The 22,155-nt window shown below is 39.7% G+C and overlaps 1 long non-coding RNA gene across 4 annotated transcripts in view; it reads right to left on the bottom strand.

The window, feature by feature from the left end:
* Positions 1–22,155, bottom strand: part of LOC113955435 — a 320,550-nt gene that overhangs the window by 139,792 nt on the left and 158,603 nt on the right. For all 4 annotated transcript variants that reach the window (XR_003530550.1, XR_003530551.1, XR_003530552.1 and 1 more), the window contains exon 9: positions 2,650–2,803. This is a non-coding gene — a long non-coding RNA (uncharacterized LOC113955435). The remainder of the gene's footprint in view (positions 1–2,649; positions 2,804–22,155) is intronic.

Here is a 22,155-nt window from a genome sequence, read left to right as displayed (position 1 = left end):
AGTGGAACATATGGCTAGAACTCTGAACATCTTTCCTTTACATAGTCAGTGATTCAATTTTGAAGTGAAAGGCAGTGTTTCAGTTTACCATGTCAGAAGAACAATAACAAAAATATTGTTGGCACAAACACAGATCATCACATTCTGTATTGACAGATACAGTTTGGGAAGGGGTATTTTGCTGCACAAAGTGCTTGGTTAATGAGCTCATGAAAAAGAAATAACAACATACTGATTCATGCTTCAACTTCTTTTAAGAAGAGACTGACCAGCTGTCCAAGAACACCATCAGGAGACAATCATTTTCTAATGCTGACATTACTCTGACCCCCTTTCAAAAGCAGTAAGTACAGTCTGTCATCTCAGGAAACTTATATATCTTTGTAAATAAGTGTTTTGCTTGCACAGTGAAGCAAGCTTACAATCCTAGCTGCTTTTGCTTTTGCAAGGGAACATGATCAGCATCATAAGAACACAGGAATATTTTAGCAGTTATAACTTCTGTGAAGTCTGACTGCTTGATTCAGCACTCCAGCTCCTATAGCCTTTCCAAACTAATTAGAGATGTGTTATGACACTCATGAGAAATGCAACTGGGGGATTTCTGAGTCTTAATAAATCAACCATGTCATTTTATTCGGTGCCTTCTTTCCCTCTTGTGTGCTTTCAGTGACATATATCACATCAATTATTGCTTTTTAGACTACATCTGATACAGGTCAAAGTAAAGCAAAAAAAATTACTTATTGTATTTGTCATCATAAGATACCTTATTTTATAATAAAAATACTTTTATTGCATGCCAACCTGTAAGATCAATGATTGGCTTCTGAAATTCTTTGAAGTGTGAGCATGTGAATAGAATATCCAAATCTGACTGTCATGCAACTCTTGCAATAGTCAAGCTTCCTAAGTGGCCAATAAAATTATGCCTGCTTTTCTAAACCAATACTAGAAATGTTGGTGGTTACAACCTAAAGCTGACTAAAGTAAATGGGAAGCTTTCTACTAATTTCTTTCATACTTATCTCAGTTTAAAAAAAAAGAAAAAAGGAAAAAAAAAAAGGAAAACAGGAATAAAACAGGAATACAAGAAATCTGGTGCAATTTTCATCTACATCTGCGTAGAAGTAGAATGTCTGGGTACCAGCTGCTGGAAAATGGGAGCTATTCCATTTGCCCCCCCAGCTCAAAAGGAGGACCTGGTGGACACCCCCCCACACACAAAAGGTCTCCAAGCTCACTGCCTTACTTCACATCACTCCATGGAGTGATGTGAGCCTAATTCTCAGTGATGTATCATGAGGAATCTTATTTATTTACTGCCCTAAGCTGATCTTTGTGTCAATAAAGACAAAGTATTCATGTTAAAGACAATCATATCCAATTCTGACTCGAATGTAGTTTAGGTGTTTGGGTTGGTTTGGGGATTTTTGAGGGGGAGGGGCTTGGGGGGTGGTCTTTGTTCATTTAATTGGTTTTTTTAGTTGGTTGGGGTTTGGGGGGGGGGGGCGATGAGGGAGGTTGCTTATTACTTAATGTTGCAGATCCAAGAAAATGAGAGAATGAGCTTGGAGTTCCACCAAGAGGGTGGTAGAACACTCAGAAGAGGATTTCGAAGATTTGAAACTGGTGAGTTTGTATACAACACAATTTCATTGTGTTATCATTGATTCACTATTTTCCCAAGGGGAAAAAAATTGACCTTGTGCTGGCAAAATGAATCAGGAAAGGAGTGGGGAGTAAAATGTTTGCTATTCTACTGGGAAAGAATTTCAGAAGCAGAGTCCTCCATGTCAGATAAGCAGGAGAAAGGAACTGAAATCGCCCCCTCCACATCAAAACGTGTACATGCAACAGGTAGGAAGAAGGAACAAAGACACACCATGGAAAAACTTTCTAGTCTGAAGTAACCAGGCACAAATACACCATTAGAATACACATATGGACACCAAGAAAAACTGTACTTCTTAAAACAGCATGCAGGCTCCATGAAATGGATTCACCACTCCAGAAGAACATTGCTCCAGCCCCCTGGTTAACAAGTGCGGATCACTGCTGAGACACATCATTTAGCAATCTCTTTGAGCTGTGCTACCTTGGGTGGTTAATTGGATAGTGCCATGGTGTAATTGCACACAACTGTTCAGTGTAAAATCCCCAGTTACTGGAAGAAAAAAGTTGTAGAAAAATACAGAAAAGCTCCAGTAATTGTTTTAAAGTAAGTTGACAAGATGTTTTTGCTTCCACTCCACTGAGCAGACTCCTGCCTTTCTTGTCTGCTGTAAACTTGTGCTACCCAGCACATCAGTACTGCGTATGCGACAGAAGACAACCTTAGCAATCCAAGGAGACAGTATTAGATTCTAATTGTTCAATTTTCAAACAATTTTTTCGTTGAGACTCAGTCATTGTTTCCCATATGTACTCTAATAACCCACAATTGCCTACCTAGTTTCAAATTTTGAACTTTAAATTAGTCTAGGAGCTGTTACATGCTTTTAGGGCTGGTTCCAGTGCACCAACACCTCCCATGAAGAAAAACATTCAAATACAAATGCACTAATTAATCATTGAAGCAAATCCAAAGCTACAGGAAGCTGTGTGTGGTGTTACCCTGTAGAGAGGAAGGAGCAGACAATTACTTACCAGAGCCCATCTTTGAACAGTTGCTCTTTGCTAGTCAGCAGTGAGGGGAGTACACTAGAGCAGCAGCACTGCAGTCCACTCCTCAGCCCTCCTGTCTGGGTCTGGGCACACTCCTATTTTCAGTCATGTTTCAGAAAGTCAAATGCACAGAAAGCTGTGGAAGTTGACAAAAAATTGGAGCAACTGTTCAGCATCCTAGCCAGGACATACAATCCCTTCAATACCATAATGCACAATTAGTTCACCTCAATCTTTTAATGCTTTTTGATGCTGATTTCCACCCCTAAAAATGAGACCTGCCTGAGTGATTCACTGTATCTGTTGGCTGGAGTCAATCCTGCTCCATTTATCAGTTCCAGATTTTTTAGATCATAAAGATCACCATATCAAAATTACACTTAATGGTGTTAAAGAAACTATTTTTTGAATGAATACATATATAACTACTCTAAACAAAGCTGGTATTTTTTCTAATGTCAGTGGTGATAAACGCACTCTCCTGAGCCTGTTCAGTAGAAAGAAAATTGGAATTTTTCTCTTAGAACCTTCTTACATCTCCAAACCCGATTGGCACCCTGCTGTATTTCTTGTACACTTCTAATGAAGGGTGCAACCACTTTAACCTCTTCCAATTGAGGCAATGGTTTATGACACCCAGCTATCACTTCTGATAGCACAAAACAAAGTACCTTCAAAACACCGTGCACCTGTAAAGGCAAGACATGAGCATATGCATGGGCAAGAGGATACATAACTAGGAACAAATAAAAGCATAATAGCTTTATGGATCATCAGGTCTTTAGGAATGATGGATATCAGAACTGTATTCCCACTGAATCTGAGCTGTATTTTGGTTTTATTTGTTAGGAATTTCCACTCCTGCTAGGACGAGCTTGATGCACTACAAACAGCACTTAGTGACCTTTGCCAATATGATTTATATTGCTACATAACTAAAAAGCAGTAAAGCATATGTGGTTCCCCTATCTGTACTACAGTCCTCATTGTCGGTTTACCTTTGCTAGAGTTTAATTAAGTGCAAAGATAGAGTTGATGATTTCTGGTGCAGCAAAAGTTTTATTTTTTTCCCGAAAATATTGCTACATCATCTGATTTTATAGTGGAATAGTTGGCAGCTACTTCTGTAATTTAAGCATAGAGTTAAAAATATGAATGTTGTTATGCTTAATTAGATATTCTGTATACAGTTTTTCTTCATCAACTAATTTATACACAGATTAGAGCTGGTTTATTGTGCTATTACATATTTTATATATGTAAAAATACATTTGATCTGAAAGAAGACAACTTGCACTTAAAAGCAAGAAGAAAATTAATCTGATTAACTGCAAGTTATTTAAATCAATAAAAACGCAGCTAAAAAAATACCTCACGCCAGGATTATTAGCCAGCAGTGATCCTGATACAGCAACAGTGGTAAAATGTTCCCTCAGTGATCTGTATAACCATGGAGTACTGCAAGATTTTAGCTCCAACTTAGCCAAGTTCATCTGCTTCTTTTTTTCCTTTTTTTGTTAATTCTACGCACAGTTAGTCTGCAATGGTCTTCATGTTTTACATTACTGGATTCAGAGACAGCTTCTAGCACATGTTAATGTGTATTCTTAGGGAAGAAGTGTTTATAGTATGGGTACTGAGAAGAGCTAGACTATGTTCAGCTTCAGAAGAAATTCTTATCCCATGATGTGTGGTCACCTGTAAAGTACCCATCCCACATATTTCCCACGGAATATCCACCTTGTTTCGCAAAAAAAGGCAAGAATTTGAATTTTAATCAGTTTTTCTGATAAGAGAGTCCAATTTGAGTCCACCATGAGCTCATGAACGGGACTCGTCCTCAGGCTCTCATTCCCACATCCCATCCCGTGCAACACTGCTCCCACCACCTCCTCCCTGCCCAGACCCACCTCTTTTCCTGCTGTGACCCTTCCTGCTCCCATGCATTCCTATCAAAATCCCTGCTCTCCTCACTGCCCTGGCACAGTCTGCTCACCCTTCCTCTTCCCTCTCCATGTTTTGGCCATGCCACAGTGCTTTTCCACAGAGCTGTCCCTGTCCCAACAGGACCCTGCCCTCCATTTCTGTACTGGCCACCTCAGTACCTGAGGCAAACAGATTTTGGCTGAAACAGCCCAAACCCACAAATAACCCAACACCAGAAATAAATCACTCCCTGAGAATAGAGAAGGGGTGGCCCTGAGGCAGCTCCAGCCCTCCTTACCAAGGAGCAGCTTGCCCCACGTGTCCCTCCAGGGAGCCCCTCCCCATGCAGGTGACATCCCCCCTCACGCAGGTGAGCCCCTCCCCACATAGATTACATCCCCCCCCTCACGCAGGTGAGCCCCTCCCCATGCAGGTGACATCCCCTCTTGTGCAGGTGAGCCCCTGCCTACCGAACTTCCACAAGCTTTGGCTTCTCCACCCTCTGGGCACACCAGTCACCTGCCCCGGGAAGCACACGCTCCATTTTTGAGGCACCCGTGGTTCAGAACTGCACATACACACACACTCCCCCAGAAAAATCCTCACTTTACAGCCCCTTTCTTCACAGGAAAGGCAGCTCCATTTTGGGTTGGCCCTGAAGGCTCAATGTATCTGAGGAAATACTGCCCCTAAACACCACACGGTACAATACACCAAAGGAAAGGGGTTTGCTGCTTCACATCAGTTCTCTTCTTTAGGTTTTCCCTTTGCTGGATGCTATTTTAATAAACACAGCCCCTCTTGTCTTACCTAACAGCCTTTTTTTCTCTTAGAGATTCGTAAGGTTTCCATTCTAACATCAGGAGCAGAAAGCCAGCCCAGTACCCAAGCCCAGACAGAGCTTCAACATCCACAGAGACTCTCCTGACAACGTGAAGAGGTGGCACCCAAAGCTCTTAATACTGCTGACACTCTTTCAAACAAGAAAAGCAAGTGTTCCACAAGAGAAGGAATTGTCACTGGAAAAATTAAACAAAATCCAGGCTTAAGCTTTCTTCCCAAATTTTCTTGATTAGGCATCAAGAAAGTTATAGCGCACAAATTTCTGTGCTCCTGAGGACTTCTGATCTACTTATCACTGAAGTTTGCCCCTAACCCCGAAAGGGAATCTGTTCCAAGGAAAAACATGATGAAAAAGACCCCAGTATGACACTGTCTCCCATTTCCCATGGACAAAGGAAAGCATATTTGTTTGTACAAGAAATAACAAACCCAGCAGGTAGAAAAGTTTTGACAGAATAAGGGGTTTGGCTTTAAAAACTCTTATTTTTACCCCATATCTAGTTTGCCTACCACATCAACTAAAAAAGGGACAAAAAAAGCAGGAGGAGGAAGAAAGAGAAACCATCAGCCTAATATACTCCAAGGCAAACGGGTGCATCTCCCCTACGCCTGAACACCCGACAGAAGCTCTTTATTTTAGTATTCACAGGAGCAAGGAATGGTGAGCATAACAGCTGGAAAAGGGATTGAAACCAGTTAGTACTGTGTGTGCATAACAATTTTACCTGTATTATTTATTACTGGGATATAGTTCTGTATGTAGCATTGATTTCTTTTGTTTATCCAGTAGCAAATGGATGTGGACTAATAATGATTCTTCGATTAGACTGTGAAAGTTTGTTTTACACTAGCAATAAATTCTTTGCTTTATGTATGAGTTGTGTTTCCTTTTTGACAAGATTTTGATCATGACAATGAAATTTGGACATTCAGCATTAAACTGAATCAAATGCTCTGCTTGAGATTTTTGACTCACTCCTTGCACACAGAAGGGACAAGATACAAGAACATTCAAAAGAATAAGCCTTCACACTTACCTAGGTTACCTGGTCAGCTTTCCAAGAATAAAGAAAGGGCTACTAGACGGAGTCAAAATGCAGCTTTTACTCCTTTCACGATACCTTTTCTTTAATCAACATGGAGAAGCTGGCTGTAACAAGCCTGATATATTATCTCTATCTCTTTGGGTGGTGGTTTTTTCTGTTGGTTGTTTTTTTTGTTTTGTTTTCCACAAAGTGTTGTATTTCTTATATAAGAAATCTCAATCATGAAACAAAACTGCAGAATCTTTGAAAACAGATTTTTCACACTTAGGATTTTTCCCTCTAAGGCATATATGTTACCAGTAATAACATCTTAAAAATGTAATAGCAAATTTTTCAGTGATCTTTTTTGCCCTAATTATTTTAAATGATTAAATCCAATGCCAGCAACACCAATACATATACCTATGGCAGTATGTCTACACTCTATTACTGGCAATTATAAATGTCACTGTGAACAGAAATTCTCCCCACATTCTTGCCATATAGAATATGACAAATACAAGATTTTCAGAAGCCAAGCAAGAGTATTTGTTTGGTCTATGAAAAAGAAGGGAAGTGAACCCCAGAGCAGCAATTCACCCTTGCCTGGCAAATAATATCTGAGACTTATGGTTAAATATGACTTTGTTATACTGTACCTTTAGAAGCACATGAAAGCTCAACACAGTAAGAGCAAGTACAACAAACCAAGTATATAACATAAGACACAGCTTATTACATTGACATTACTATTACTATGGGATCTGATTTTAAGCGTGATCTGAAAAACTTCTGCCTGAAAGTCCCCTGTTGACAGGGAGCTCCATTGTACCTCTTATCCTTCTGATCACACTTAATGGAACAGTAGTGAAAATCAGGAAGATCACAAGACAAAAATGAGAGCTGGCTTAGTAATTATATCTCCTGGGACTCCTTTATGTTTTACCTTAAGAAGCTACAGGTCACCACCATCCCTTTTATTTCCCTTTTTCTTGTTTGAGTAAACATTTCTGCCTGCCAATTTGCAGGCATAGTGACTCCCACAGTTACCGTTTTCTGTAAACGTAATGGCTAAAAATCAATAGTTGCTATAATTCTTTCGAAGTTCATTATAAATTTCAATGCAACCAGAACTAGTTAAGATCCCCTGGCTGCAATGACTCAACCACATGAATAAATCTAAACAAATGAATAACTATTTTGGGGTCAATGCAATTTTTCACCAGTGTGAAGAAAGTCTCAAAGACCTTTTTATAAGCCAAAGATTAGGAATGAGGCAAAAATCTTCCTGGAAGAACAAACACCTGTGTATATTCACTTATTCACTGCTGTAGTTTCACTCTGACCCATTTTCCAGGAACAAAGGTTTAGTCCTTCATAATTTCTATGCTCCTAGTATCCCCCCATCCAACTCCATCCTCAAGAACGCCTCCTACCCATACTATTTATTTCAAAACTAACACTCTTAACATTGGAGTAGTATCTTTCCAGTTTCACTAAGGAGCCTCAGTTATCCCATTATATATCCTATCTGTGGGAATAATATGTGTATGTGTTACCTGAAAACATTAAACTAAATGAAGTTGTTTTCCTTATCTCTATGTTTTTGTTTTCAAACATGGGGGCACAGGGAAGGGTGATACACCAACTCCAGCAGCACAAATCCCAAAGGTTTTCTTAGCTCATGGCATTCTTTTTAGCTCTAAAAAAACCCTTCCCAAAATGCACTACAGAATCTCTGGGGAAAGCAAGCATCCAGGATATACTAACAAAATGGCTTGTGTTTGTGCTGCCTTTTACAGATTTGCTGAGCAGTAGCAGAAAACACTTGGCAGCGCTAATCAGCTCTGGTTTGGAGCCCAGGCAGCAGAGAAAAAAGAATGGCACCAGTAGGGCCAGAAAGCACCAGGTAGTTCTACTCAATGACTCTTTACATGCCATCTTTTTATCCTGCCAACATTGTCCTTTCCCATGAGTCACCTAATTGAATGAGGGTTTTGTGGGAAAGATGAAATGGCAAGGTAAATTTGTTAGGAACGCTAAAGGCTTCGGAAATCAGTGGATGCTTTACACATATATGTTGGCTCCCAAAGCTTTGCATATCCTACATCTGGCTGAGAATTCAGTTCTCCAAGAACCTCTTTTAACTAATTACTGTTACCAGTTTTATGTGTTCTCCATAGTTTTCATCTCATGTCAACAAACACTTTTTATGCTTCATAAATTTAATTTAAATAACTTCTCAAATTCAGTGTTTAACACTACTATTTTTTATCTCAAATATTTTAGTACATATTCTTTTTCTCTTAAAATTCACTAGGACAAATTGGGAAGCATTAGACATCACTCCTGCCATGAATATGATATATTTAACAATCCTTACTTCCCTGTATTATTCTTTCAGTTTAGACAACAGTACATCATCTTAAAGTGCTCATATGTTCAGCCAAAAATTCAGTTGGGTTATTCAAGCTATCACACTTTTGCAAGGTTTCACAAAACAGATCTTTCACAGGGAAGAGGAAAACATCCTAAAGTTACTAAAGGAAACAGATCTTTCAGATCTTTTCCGCTGGTAGATGATTTAAATTTCTAACATTCTAGATTGCAAGCAACATCAGTTTAACAGGAGTCAGGATGAAAGCTCTCCTTTGAAAAGGTTTTCCACAATTCTCCGTTTCGTGGCTGCTGATTTCCCTGTGCAGGTGGAGTCCCCACAGAACACACCGAACCGCCCCAGTTCCATCAGCCTGTCCAGTCACACGCCACTCAGCTCCGAGCAAACAAGAATAAACAGACCCACTGTCAGCTGGGACTGTTTTTCCCCCCCTCCCAGCACAGCAGCACCGATGGAGCGTTCCCTGAGTAGGCTAGCATGGTGTGAAAGCAGCTCACATAACACCTAAAGGAAATTACATGCACAGGAAAGCCAGGACAGGGCTCTTGAGTAACGGGAGCATTCCATGAAAACACTGTAAACAAAGTACTTCACAATAGCTTGACCCCTTCTTTCTGCTTTGTAGTTGGATATAATCAATATACCACTATCATAAGGACTAAAAACGTGACTGCAAATGTCCTGCTGGTGTCCTATGCCATTCTACAAGTGCCACTATGGACAAGTGCTTTTAGACTCCCTCAGAATATTGTTATGAAGTTATTTTTCTAAGTCAGTATATTAAAGAATATAATCTACAAAGACCTTTAAAATTAAAGGCATTAAATATTAGGTTTCTGAACTAAGAAAAAAGCCTTCTAAGGCTGAGAAAAGAAAAAAAAATTACAAGTAGCAATTCCAGAACCAAGGTTTCTGTTTCAAAAAAGCAATAAGCATTTAATAACCACGCCCCTATTGTCTTCAACAAAATTTACACTGTAAACTGCTTGTCAGTTTTGAGATGGAAACTGGATTATAATTTTCAAAACTTCCAGTCAGCTCACTAAGAAAGATCATTAAATTTACTACCAGGAGCAATTTAATACTACCCCACTTCACAGTGCTTCAAAGTCCAAAGAGCCACTGAGTTTTACCAAAAGTCAGGTATTTATCTCAGTGAACAGGACAAGACTCTTTTTCCCCCTCTCAATATTTTATGAAGTTTACTGCAGAAGAACTACCATTATAGATACATCAATAAATTCATTCCAGAGATTACAAATAAACTCACAGACACTGTTTAAAGCTCAGTTTTACACTGACTATGGCTATGTTACCCTGTGCTTTTGTAACTCAGAAGATGGTATAAATGCAAAGAGTCTCACTCTTACTATCATGACAATGAAAAAACAATTCTTACAAACGATTGAAAGAGTAATGGGAGAGAAAGAGCTTTAGACAAAGGGATGATAAACTTATAGTGTAATGTATACACACTGTCACTGACTCTGTGTTGTTCTATTCTGCAGCATTTTATCTTATATCCACTTGAAAGGCCCCAGAGTCAATCTCTGATGCTTTTTTTTTTTTGCAAAATATTTGTAATAATAAATGCTGGATTTACCTGGATGCAATCCAAAATGATTGAGGAATTTAATAACAGAAACTGCAATTTGTAGTACAATGATTTCCTTATAATTAACTTTGCTATACATTTTGACAGGCAGTCTTTAAGATCAAAACTATGACATTTATCAATACGATTTTAAATTATACTTACTGATACTGATGAAAAATGGCTCCCTATTGCATAGCCTTCAATCCTCACTGTCAAAATAACACAAAATTTGCATGTTCTTCTGTCAGAAACCTATCCTACAGAATTCTTCAATGTTCCTCCTGGTAAAACAGCTTTTGTTTTATACCCAATTCTGAAATTCTTTACAACACATGAAAGACTTTCCTTCATGCCATACTGAAATACAGGGAGCCTTTTTGCTCTTATAAAGCCTTAACTATTTTCACTGTTATGCTATTTCAACAAACTTAGGGTTAGTGACAGCAAAGGACCTGCAGACAAGAGCTAGAAGAGGCATCAAATCACCTGCAAATACTCTGCAAGAAATATGAAGTGCATGGGCAATGGAAGTCTAAATTGCACTGGCTTGTCTGGGCTGCTTGCAGGACACAGCCTGACCAGACTCATTTGTCACTTGAGATCCAGCAATATCATTCCCTCTGCATGTCTCCAAAGGAAGGCTGAGGGAAGTAGATTTACAGGTACCTTCAGAGGCCTTGCACGGCAGCAGGGATGGCTCCACAGTGGCAGAGAGTATTTTAGTTTCTGTTAGCACATCTCAGACACTATTCTGTGGGCTGGCAGAGATCACAAGAGTGAGAAACAAACCATCATCAGCTTCCCACTGTGCAAAATAAGGCAAATGAAAGCAAAGTGTTGAATGCAAATGTGAATGCACACTGAGCTTCAGAAAGTTCATGTGCTTTTGGCTTAGAGTTATAGCTAGATGATAATGTCTCCTTTATTCCTCACACCTCCACAGGAAAACCAGGTAGTAGTAGCTTCAGATATCTTAAATTCTGCCTGATAATTTTCAGTTTTCACCCTCATCAAGGCTACAGTGTCAGAAATACCAGATACAGACTTATGAAAAGTTCACAAGATTTGTTTAGGGATATTGTAATCTAATTATTTAAACACTGTGATAATACTTAAGAGAGCCATAAAACAATCCCCTTTTCTGTTCTGATCTTAGTGAGGAGATCTATACTTTAATACCTTGATATATCCCTTAATACCATGATGCCTAGACTGCCACGTGTAAAACAAGGACCATAGTACCCAACTGCACAACTCAGCAGTGCTTCAAAGTGGTATCTAATGCAAGGGTTCAAAGTCCAGGAATACTCCAGGTACTACAACCAGCAGCAGGACCCAGCTTTGGGTAAGGCAAGGCACAGCTCCCAAGGAGCTGGGCTTCCACACCTTCCAGGGTTGCACAAAGAAGCTCCACATACAGCAAACTGGGTGACAGGGTGAGGCACGAAGGAGGGAAGACTAAAAGACTTCACAGAACAGCTACAGGTAAATGTACTAAATGATACTTAATGACGTGCAAAGAACTCAGTTAGTACAACATCAGCCTCTCTACACCAGGGAGATACCATTCTGTCACAAGCTGCTACAGTACAGAAGGGCAAAGCTAAGATCATTTGAAATGTTAAATTTAGATTATAGTCCAGCCTACAAAATCCGAATAGTTCAGAAGAGAAACCTTACAAATGCACTGACCCAACATTTGGTTTTTATGGAAGCAGCTTCAAAAAATTCCAGATAGCCTTCACATGCTGTACTGAAATTTTCTAAGTTGACTTTCCTCAGTGAAGTCATCTCAGCTTTGTTAATTTGTGTGATGATCTTATTTCTTCCTTCATTGATTATGTATATTGCCTAGTGGCTTTGCTTACAACACTGACCATTATGAACCACCTGTGCTCTGTGGCAGGTAATTCATTATACAATAAATCATTTCAAAACACCTGAGTCACAGAAATGTGATCATCTGTGGTTTAGCATTCTTTTGACCCTTAAACTTCAGATTTCCAGCTACAGTTCACTTTGAGAAGCTACAAGGTTTGGGTTTCACTTGGATCTTGCTAGAAGAAACTCAGTATTTTCACTGAAGAACTAGAGTACAAGAAAGCATGATCTCCATGGTAGTTACAGAGTAGCTGAGAATGCTGCTAAGCAGTAAGATTTTAACACTCAAAATGTCTGGGCAACTGAGATGTCTCAACAGCAACAATTAATTTTAAATGCCATCCTACTTTGAAATGTCTTGGCAGCATTCACAAATATGTGAAAAGGCTACAACATGTAAAGGTTTAGATGCCACTCAGATCTAAGCACTTCAGTGAACTTCTGTTAAATCATTTTGCTTTTATGCTGCTCTCATCCCAGACAAAATCTGGCTGAGCTGCTCTTGAAAGTAGTTATAGCTAGGAACTCAGAGGTATTTTCATAAAGGTATTTTACTTGAATTTAAAAATAAGAGCTGCCTCAACAACAATGAAATAGGAGAAAAAAAGCAAGCTGCAATGTTCCTAATTACATTTGCAAACAAGACTGGATGAAATACAAAACACTTCTAGTCCTGGCTCTAAACAACATTTTATACATTTTAATCAAGATATGAGGTCATCCAAGGAACTGCCCCTAGATAACAAGGGAAAATTGGAAAGCAAAATGCATGACATTTCAAACAAGTGAAAATGCATCAACATTTTATCCGAAACTCTGTCAAAATAAATACAAAAAAAACCCTCTCAAACTATCAGTTATTTCAAGTATTAAAAAATTAAAAAAAAAAAAAAAGGCAAGCCTTTGGTTTAGACCAGATGGGTTCTACATACAGAAGGTTCCATATGGGGCTTTTATACTGAGTCCAGCTTAACATCCATTTGAAAAATGTAATGAGGGAGTCATTACACTAAGTATTACACCAAGGTCCTGGCCTGTTTGCCTTTCTCCTTTCTTGCCTACCTTCTCTCAGCACAGTATCTGAATAATTCTCCGAGTAAAACAAACTGCCCTCCCAGCTTTGCTGTACACAACCTGCTTCATGAAAATTATAATACTAGTGGTCACCAGATTGTGAAATATTTCTGCATGTCACACACTTGTTCTGGTGATACAATTCATTTTCTTCTGAAAATGTACATTTTTATTAACACTGACTACGTGGAAGTACCTGTAATTAATATTGCAATTACTTGTAGAAAGAGGTAATATTACTATGTTATTTAATATATTCTGTTATATAAAATATTCAAGACTAATCAGGTTTCTGTGAAAATTCAAACTTCTGCCACCAAATATTCACATGTTCAGATACACCACTGCAATATAAGTATCACAAGATAATGTCCCAGGTAATTTATAGCAGGATCCCTAGATATGCTATCAAAACAGAAGCCAATTTACATTTATGGTTCTGGAATGGTATTCCAGGACTAATGAGTACAAAGGCTGCAAAACTCAAATTGCTCTGTCAGTTACAAGATATTTCTTAAAATTATCTCTTTCACATGCTGCTAAAACAAAAGTGAACATCCTGTGATATCTAAATTGCCTTTGACATCCACTACTACTGGATTTTCACACCAGTTTTGTCAATTTTTTGAAACGAAAACCAAGTGCACACACTCACTGCCCCTTATCTGATGGTATTTACAGACAGCCTTGTGACAGTGTACTCTCTCCACAAAAACCTCACTTAATGCTTCTCTTCATTCCAGTTGTTCCTGACCAACTCAGTCTCACAGCCAGCACAGCATCGTGACAGGAAAGCCCTGATTATTCAACCTGATTTCCTTTTATGACAAGGTAACCCACTTGGTTGATCAAGGGAAGCCAGTTGATGTAATCGTTTTGGATTTCAGCCAAGCTTTTGATACTGTCTCTCCCAGGATACTTCTGGACAAACTGTCCAGCCCAGAGTTGGACAAACACATCATGTGGTGGGTGAGCAATTGGCTCATGGATTGAGCACAGAGGGTGACAGTGACTGGGAGGACACCAGACTGATGACCTGGGGTTCCACAGGGCTCTATATCTTCATCAGTGACTTGGATGCAGGACTGGAAGGGACACTGAGCAAGTTTGCAGGTGACACAAAACTGGGAGGAGCTGTTGACTCCCTCGAGGGCAGGGAGGCCCTGCAGAGAGACCTGGACAGATCCCAGAACTGGGCAATCACCAACCAGAGGAAACTCAACAAGGGAAGTGCCAGATTCTGCACCTGGGATGGGCCAACCCGGGGTGTATGGACAGACTGGGGAATGAGAGGCTGGAAAGCAGTGTCAGGAAAGGGCCCTGGGGGTCCTGATTGATGGCAAGTTGTCCATGAGTCAGTAGTGCCCTGGCAGCCAGGAGGGCCAACCCCATCCTGGGGGGCATCGGGCAAAGCATCACCAGCCGGGCCAGGGAGGGGATTGTCCTGGGGCGGCCTCACCTGCAACACTGGGGCAGTTTTGGGCACCACAAGAAAGACATTAAACTATTAAAGAGTGTCCAGAGGAGGGCACTGAAGAGGGTGAAAGGCCTTGAGGGGAAGCCATGTGAGGAGCAGCTGAGGGCATCATCATGGCACAATAAACTGTAACAGTGGCAGATCAAGCTGTTGAAATAACAATGGATTAGTGTATTCAAACAATTTGGAAATCATGGTATCCAGGGAGAATGAGACCTCTGCTTATCCTAACAGGTAAATCATTATCAGGTTATCTACAACTCTTGTTCAGGAACTTGTCTTTCCAATTGGCCCAAGTTCACAGAGAAAGTGAAGAGCACCTCTATATAAACAGATTTCTGTTCTCCTTCTGACTACCGTCTGAGTGTCTGTAGCTGGTCCCAGGAGGATTTGGAAAACTGACTCCCTTAAAGCCTGTGATCATTTTGACCTATTAGTAGTCTGGCACTTGAAAGTGAACTATGGTATCATCTCACAAACTCTCACTACCAAAGCATACAGACTTGATTTGGGCCAAACTTGGGCCAAATGGTGAGGGGCACTGGAACAAGTTGCCCAGAGAGGTTCTGGACGCCCAACACATGGAATTGTTCAAGGCCAGGCTGGATGGGGCTTTGAGCCACCTGGTCTAGTGGAAGGTGTCCTTGCCTTGGCAGGGGGTGGAACTAGATGAACTTTAGGATCCCTCCAAACTCAAGCCATTCTAAGAGTATGAACTCATTCTAGTTACGGATGGAGCTGCCTCACGCTGGTGAATAAGCTGATTATTGCAAGCCAGTTTCTGCCCAGCTATCATATCCCACAGTTAGATACCCTGGCAGGAGAGAATGCAGACGAACTCTCCATGAATACAGCACCATACTAAGGTCCAGCCAAGTCTTTTCCATCTCACTATCAACTTCTCAAATCCAGTTCTCACTGGGACCATAAGAAGCCCAAACAGGAGAATGCAGAAGCGCGTCATGAAAAATCAGCCATACCTAAAGAAATGAGAAAAAAACAAGCATCTGTCCATGACACTAAGGTGAACTGCACTTTTGCTATACATAGTCCCTTATCCTAAGCATCCTTATGAAACAGCAATTGTGGTGGATTCTCAAAAATCTAGAAAATAAACATATTCTGGGTCCACACTCCTGGTCTTTCCAGAGAAGTCCTTTAGCTGACAAAAAACAACACTGAGCATTCAATGACTTAACAGCCTTCCTGCCACTCAGACACTGTCCTTGCTCTTCCTTAGATGTCATAAGCACTCCACAACAGTGAAGGAAAAAGGAAGGTGGAAGAGCAGCAACGATAATAGCAAGAATTTTCACTGGCAATATCAGGTCAAAGCTTCAGTGGAGTCTGGTTTGTTTGAAATACATAAGGTCATTTTAACAAGGTTATTGTACCACTCAAAAATAATCAAACAATATAACCCAATCCTAAGGTCTGACTGCACAAATATGTAATCTCTAACCATTTTCTTCATTTAATACATTAACACCGCCTGATTTCACTGCAATTTTTTTTCGCTAAAATAGTAAACTATAAACTCTCCAGCAAATTAAAACTATTAATAATTTAAGTGAGCACTAAGTCAATATCTTGGTGATACAACTATGTATTTTGAATTAGATATTCACAGTCTGCAAGAGGATTTATTTAGACCAATGTATCAGCATCATCAACAAAAATATTCATCATAATTACCACTTTCATCTGGCAGAAATTAGTAGCAGATGTTATGGAACTTTTCCATGTTTATATTCATAGATGCTTGACATTCCTCCACTGAGTTCAAAATAAGAAAACACACTGAGAAAGAACTCCATGTTTTGAATCACAATATGCACTTATTTTCGAGTACCATCTTGGATTTCAGCAGCCACTGCTTTTCAGACTCGGTCTTCAACAAGACAATTGGCACTACACAAAGGACGTGAAACACTAAAATGGAACACTGGCTTAAAGGTCCATTACTCCCAACCACTATAAACATTCCCTGGACACATATTCCATAGACATCATCCACTTCACACCACCATAAGTGTCAGTCCTACTCTGCAGCCCACTGGTAACCAGAGGGTTAGATTTTACTTGTAGAGTAGGACAGACCTTTACGTACAGCAAACTCTTCTACATTAAAGAATATTTTCTTAGCCCAGCCACATTTACAACTACAACCACTTACTGAGTAATGATAACATTTAAGATTTAGGATGGAGAAAAACGAACTCTAAAACCAATATACACAAACACAAAAAACAAACAAACACCAATAAAAACCAACCAACCAAACAAACCCTCATGGCTGCCCAAGCAAAATTATCCTCTTTTTTTCTGCTGGTTAGGAATCATATGGCTCACAGAGGTGCCAAAATTTGGGAAGGGCAGAGAGGCAGTCTCATATGTACCTGCACTGCAAACAGGTGAAAACTAGTGAAATGCAGAATCAGATGATGAAACTCAAACTTCTTAACATACCTACAGGCTATTTTTGCTTTCACATGAGTGTATCATCCAGGAACAAAGTGCTCTGAAAGTGGCTTTTATGTCTTTTCTTCTTCAAAGGATTAGTTTTTCAATAAATTGATTTGCTGCATTACACCATGAGCACTCAGGCAAGGGAAGCAGCAGGGATCTGTGGCAAGGAGCACACAGGAGAGAGCTGCCTTTTTCTGGGAGGCTCCATGTGCTTCCACTACCTCCTGAGATGCAGCAGATAGGTATTAAAATGCAAAGGACCCAATTATAAGGGTGTAACAGGAACAGACAGATTTATTTCCACATCTTTTTATTTCACTTTGCTCTCCCTGATGATATGAATTCTTCAAGACTACACTCTTGTGTTTTTCTGGTTTACTATTTGGCACTCTGCTACAGTCCAATCTAGTTCCAGACTGGGTAGTGAGAGGACTTCCAGCACACCCACAGAAGAGGGAAGGGAATGCTGTAGTGGGAAAGGGGATAGGGTGGTGGGGAGGAAAGCCAACCCCAAATCTTAGTTTTTGTTCTCCTTCAAATCAGGTAGGTATAATTACCAGCAACCTAAAAGATACCTAAGAGACAAAGAGCTAGAGAAGGTGGCAGGAGAGACAATTGGAATTACAAGATCAACAGTGTCACTCTAGCAAGGTATTAAAGCCATGGTGCCTTGGATAAAATACTACCAAATCTAGCCTATAGCTAGCAGGATACTGAAAATGTCCTGATGTGCTCTTAACTCCTGTTTTACAGCACACAACACAAAAAAAGAACCAGATCAAAAGACAGCATTGTACAAAAAAAAATTATACAGACCACATAAACTGGTAATAAACCTGAAATATTCATGCAATGTCACTCTGTCAAAGCATCTGTTTAGTCTACCAGCTAAAGCACTAGCAAGAAAAAGCCCACAGCACTGCAGTACTCCCATTTATGACTGAAAAATAGAGAAATACAACTATTTTCATCTTATTGAAACTGTGTATTTTCCTGAAATTACAGATAATGATACTTTAACTAAAATACAGTGAGGGAAGTATATTAATTTAGGTGTGATTATAACCACAAATAGTTATAAATCTGTACTTGTGGTTAAATATTCCTGAAAACAGATATAAAATGTCACATCTACTGACCTAGACTACGTTTTCTAATGTAAAAGTAACTGGATATCAAGATAGAAAAATAAAAAACTTTACTGTATATATATCTTTAAGTATGTTTGACTAGTTAAAATGTAGTTACATTTATAATTTTTAATTAATGGTGAATAATAGTATTTTTAATCCAATATAAATTGTTACTGAAAACTGGGAACACATGAAGCTTTGTGTTGTTGATTTGTTTGGGGTTTTGGGGCAATTTTTTTGTTTGTTTTTAATTAAAAAACCCCATAGCCCTCCTTGCCAGCATCACTTGAATTACTCCTCAAAGTAAGTGGGGAGACTGTTCTCATCCCCAACAACTCTTGCTATTTTAAAGGTAGAGAGACAACAAAGCTCTTCAAAAATGCACAGCATAGCCACAGGCTTTTATCACAGCTCTTGTAGGTCTCCTGTTTAATGAAATACCAATGGAGTGGAAGGTAATTATAAACAGTAACCTGGAGGGTATGAGAACAGGAACCAGTTTTACTGTTCTCAAAGCCAGCTCAGACATCTAACAGAGAGATAAATCTGACAGAGAGTGAGCATTGTATTATTAACTATTAATATATTTTAATCAATGTTTTCTAGATTGTTCTGGGAAAACATAATGTAGCAGGGGAAGGTAACAATACACTCACATACCCACTAAGCTCAACTCCACTTTTTATACAATGCCCCTGAACATTTGTCTGTGAACAGTAGTTTTTACAAACACAAAAGTAAAAACATCTCATGTCTACCAGCAGCTATATCCATAGGATGCCTCTGCTGCCTCTGGAGTTGATTCCTGATTCACAAGGCAAGAATCTTTTCCTTCCTCAACTATGTGCTATTCATTTGCCCTTTACTCTTCTTGCTGTTTTCAAACCCTTAAGCTACCCATAGACAGATAGACCCAGTAGGATGCAGGGAGACCCACAAGTTTTCAAATAATTCATCTCTCCAATTCTCCTCTTTTTAATCAGTTTTCTTTTGCAATCAAAGAGTTTCTTTTTCTACCAAGTGAAATTTTGAGTAAGTTCTTTGTTAAAAAGCTTGACACAGAACAGACATGAATTGTCTGGCCTCCCTAAAGACAGCAGGAAAATTACTTCATGACAAATACATGAACAGGATGATGAGTGGGTGGGTTACATATCATGGCTCTAGAGACTCCAAGTGTTTCATGAATATGAAGAACCAAGTACCACATTAACAGAGCTTGTCTTGTATTCTTAATTAGAAGGAATATGGCTATTCCATTCAAAATCGGTGTTAGAAGGCAACAGACAAACCAATCATACATCTTAGAATGATGCACTGCATCAGGCCAGGGAAAAGAACAACACAACCACTGTGAAAATGAAAAATAGGAGGCAGTTGTATCTTAGGGCCTTACTTGCTTGCCCCAGCACACGTGAAATTTCAGCTCTCATTCTATGAACTCCCTTTAAAAGAAAAAGAAAAAAAATCCTCTCATTTTAACTTATTACCACTGAAGTACATGAGCACTTTGGGTTTTTTTGACAGCTGTTTCCTCTTGGATCCAAGTATTTGCATTTCCAAATGTTTTTTGTCTTTCCTACGGGGTAGCTACTTAGCCAGTGTTAATCAGGTTGAGGATTTGCATAGTTCCACTTGTCTAAAGCACAGCTGTTCCAGCTCACACAGGTACCTCCCCATGCAAGTTGAGCAGGCAGAGCGTGGCTGAGCAGATCATAAAAACTAACACACAGTCCACCTTCCTCAGAAAATTGAGGAGTTTGGGCCAGTGTGCCTTGTGAACATCCTGTACGCCTCAGAACACAGTCATGTACGATGTCTGCCCTTGATAAAACTTCAAGGCAAGAAGGGAGTTTATAACTATATAAATTTTTCACTGTCGTACACAGCACATAGAAACAGGAGATGAAAAGGAGCCTCAGGAAACACATATCCATCAGAACACAGGCTCCCCAGGGCAGATCCACTGGCCCAGTAGTGCAAGGCAAAGAACAGGTTTCTCATCCTGACAGGTGGCTCTATCCCACAGGACACCAACGCACGCTCACGCTGTGCCACGCAACACCCCACCTTAGGGGAGCACAAATAAAAGCTCCCTGTACCCCCCTGAGGCGCTCAGTGCCATGCCAGGATACCTTGGGTTCTGACTCTCGTGACTGTGCAATCACTGCTGATGTTGCAAAGAATTCAGAGATCCATGTGCCTTCCTCTCCCTGTTCACTGCTCCACGTAATCCCTCAAAGAGTTATTCCCTCTGTTTCACCCCTCCATAATGAGTCTTTCCATATCTGAGTTTTCCCTTCACTGCATGCAAACTGACATTGTTTAAAATCAGTGAAGCGGAGAATGCAAAAGACTGAAGTAAATATAGCTAGAGCTAGACTGCTTGATTTGGCTTCAGAACGGGTGGTGGAGAGACAAAGTGAGCTGTGAAAATTATACATGCTACAATGCTAATTAAACCTTGTGTCTTCCATCTCATTAGAATATTTCAAGTTTACAGAAAACTCTGTAGCTCATACCAACTTTGGAGCAATCTGTCATTTCCAAGCTTCTCAAATACCCAAGTATGGAATTTTTAAGCCTAAATTTAGTCACCGGATTTGAAAAATTTTTTATCATGAAAGGGATTCTGGAGGACGCTTCTCAATCATAAATTAGGGTCTGGGTCCAGGCTGAAACAAAGGACATCATTCTGGAGCAGAACTTGTTTACTTAAAACATTCCTACATGGGACCTGTGCTGAGGCACACATTCTCACATATTTAAAAAGAGATGTAAGATTCAGGGTTGATCAGGCAGGAAATGCAGAATTACACCAAGCCTGTTAAATCACCACATTTTGGAGAACTTTCCCACACAAGAACAGAAAGATTGTACTGTTTGGGTTTGAAATACTAGTAAGGCACATCAAATCCCACAGACAGAAGTTATCCTTAATTAAGCAGTACAAAGCCATCTGTGACAGCCTGGTTGATAAATCACAGCAGAGGGACTGACTACAACTACAGCAGTAGAACAACAAAAGTCTTAAGTTGTTGGATGTGATCAGCACCCAATGATAGAAAAGAGCATCTTGCACATGTAGAAGAATGACTTGGTTTTGCTGCTCTTTAGGACCACTGTCTCCACAGAGCTGAGAGCTGATCAGAAAGAACCAACTGTGCTCTAAGTAAATCTTAAAAACAGTCCATAGAACGTCTTTGTTGCATATTAAAGAATACTAACAGCTTACATTGTAACATATAAGTATCCTGGAGAAAAATTATGGAAAGTATTCATGGACAGGGGCTAGAAAGGACTGGATTGTAAAGGAAATTCTCTCAATCAATGAAACTGTAAATTAAACACAATAAAAAAAGTCCCCCATTGCTGAAGCACACTTATTTCCACTGAGAAAACAAACCACTGTCTTTAAAGTTCTTTCCTACTTTTGAGTTTTATAAGGTACTTCATTTTTGGCAGTATACCTTTTGCTAATTCAGCTTTGTTAGCCTAATTGGAAGTTTTCAAAAAACAGCAAAGATGACCAGAATGCAAGATCAGACCCCTGAGGAAGAGCTGGGAGCTGGTTGGTAAGCCAGGTTCTGTGTTTGGACCTGAATTAAAGTTCCCACTTGTTGTCGCAGGTCCGATAGGGAGAGGGGACAGGACACGAGGACTGG

This window comes from Corapipo altera, unplaced genomic scaffold (genome assembly GCF_003945725.1).
Source record: "Corapipo altera isolate COAL_440 unplaced genomic scaffold, ASM394572v1 133, whole genome shotgun sequence".
Classification (NCBI taxonomy): Eukaryota; Metazoa; Chordata; class Aves; order Passeriformes; family Pipridae; genus Corapipo; species Corapipo altera.
The sequence above is the reverse complement of the archived record's forward strand: the minus strand, read 5'-3'. Positions and strand labels throughout refer to the sequence as shown.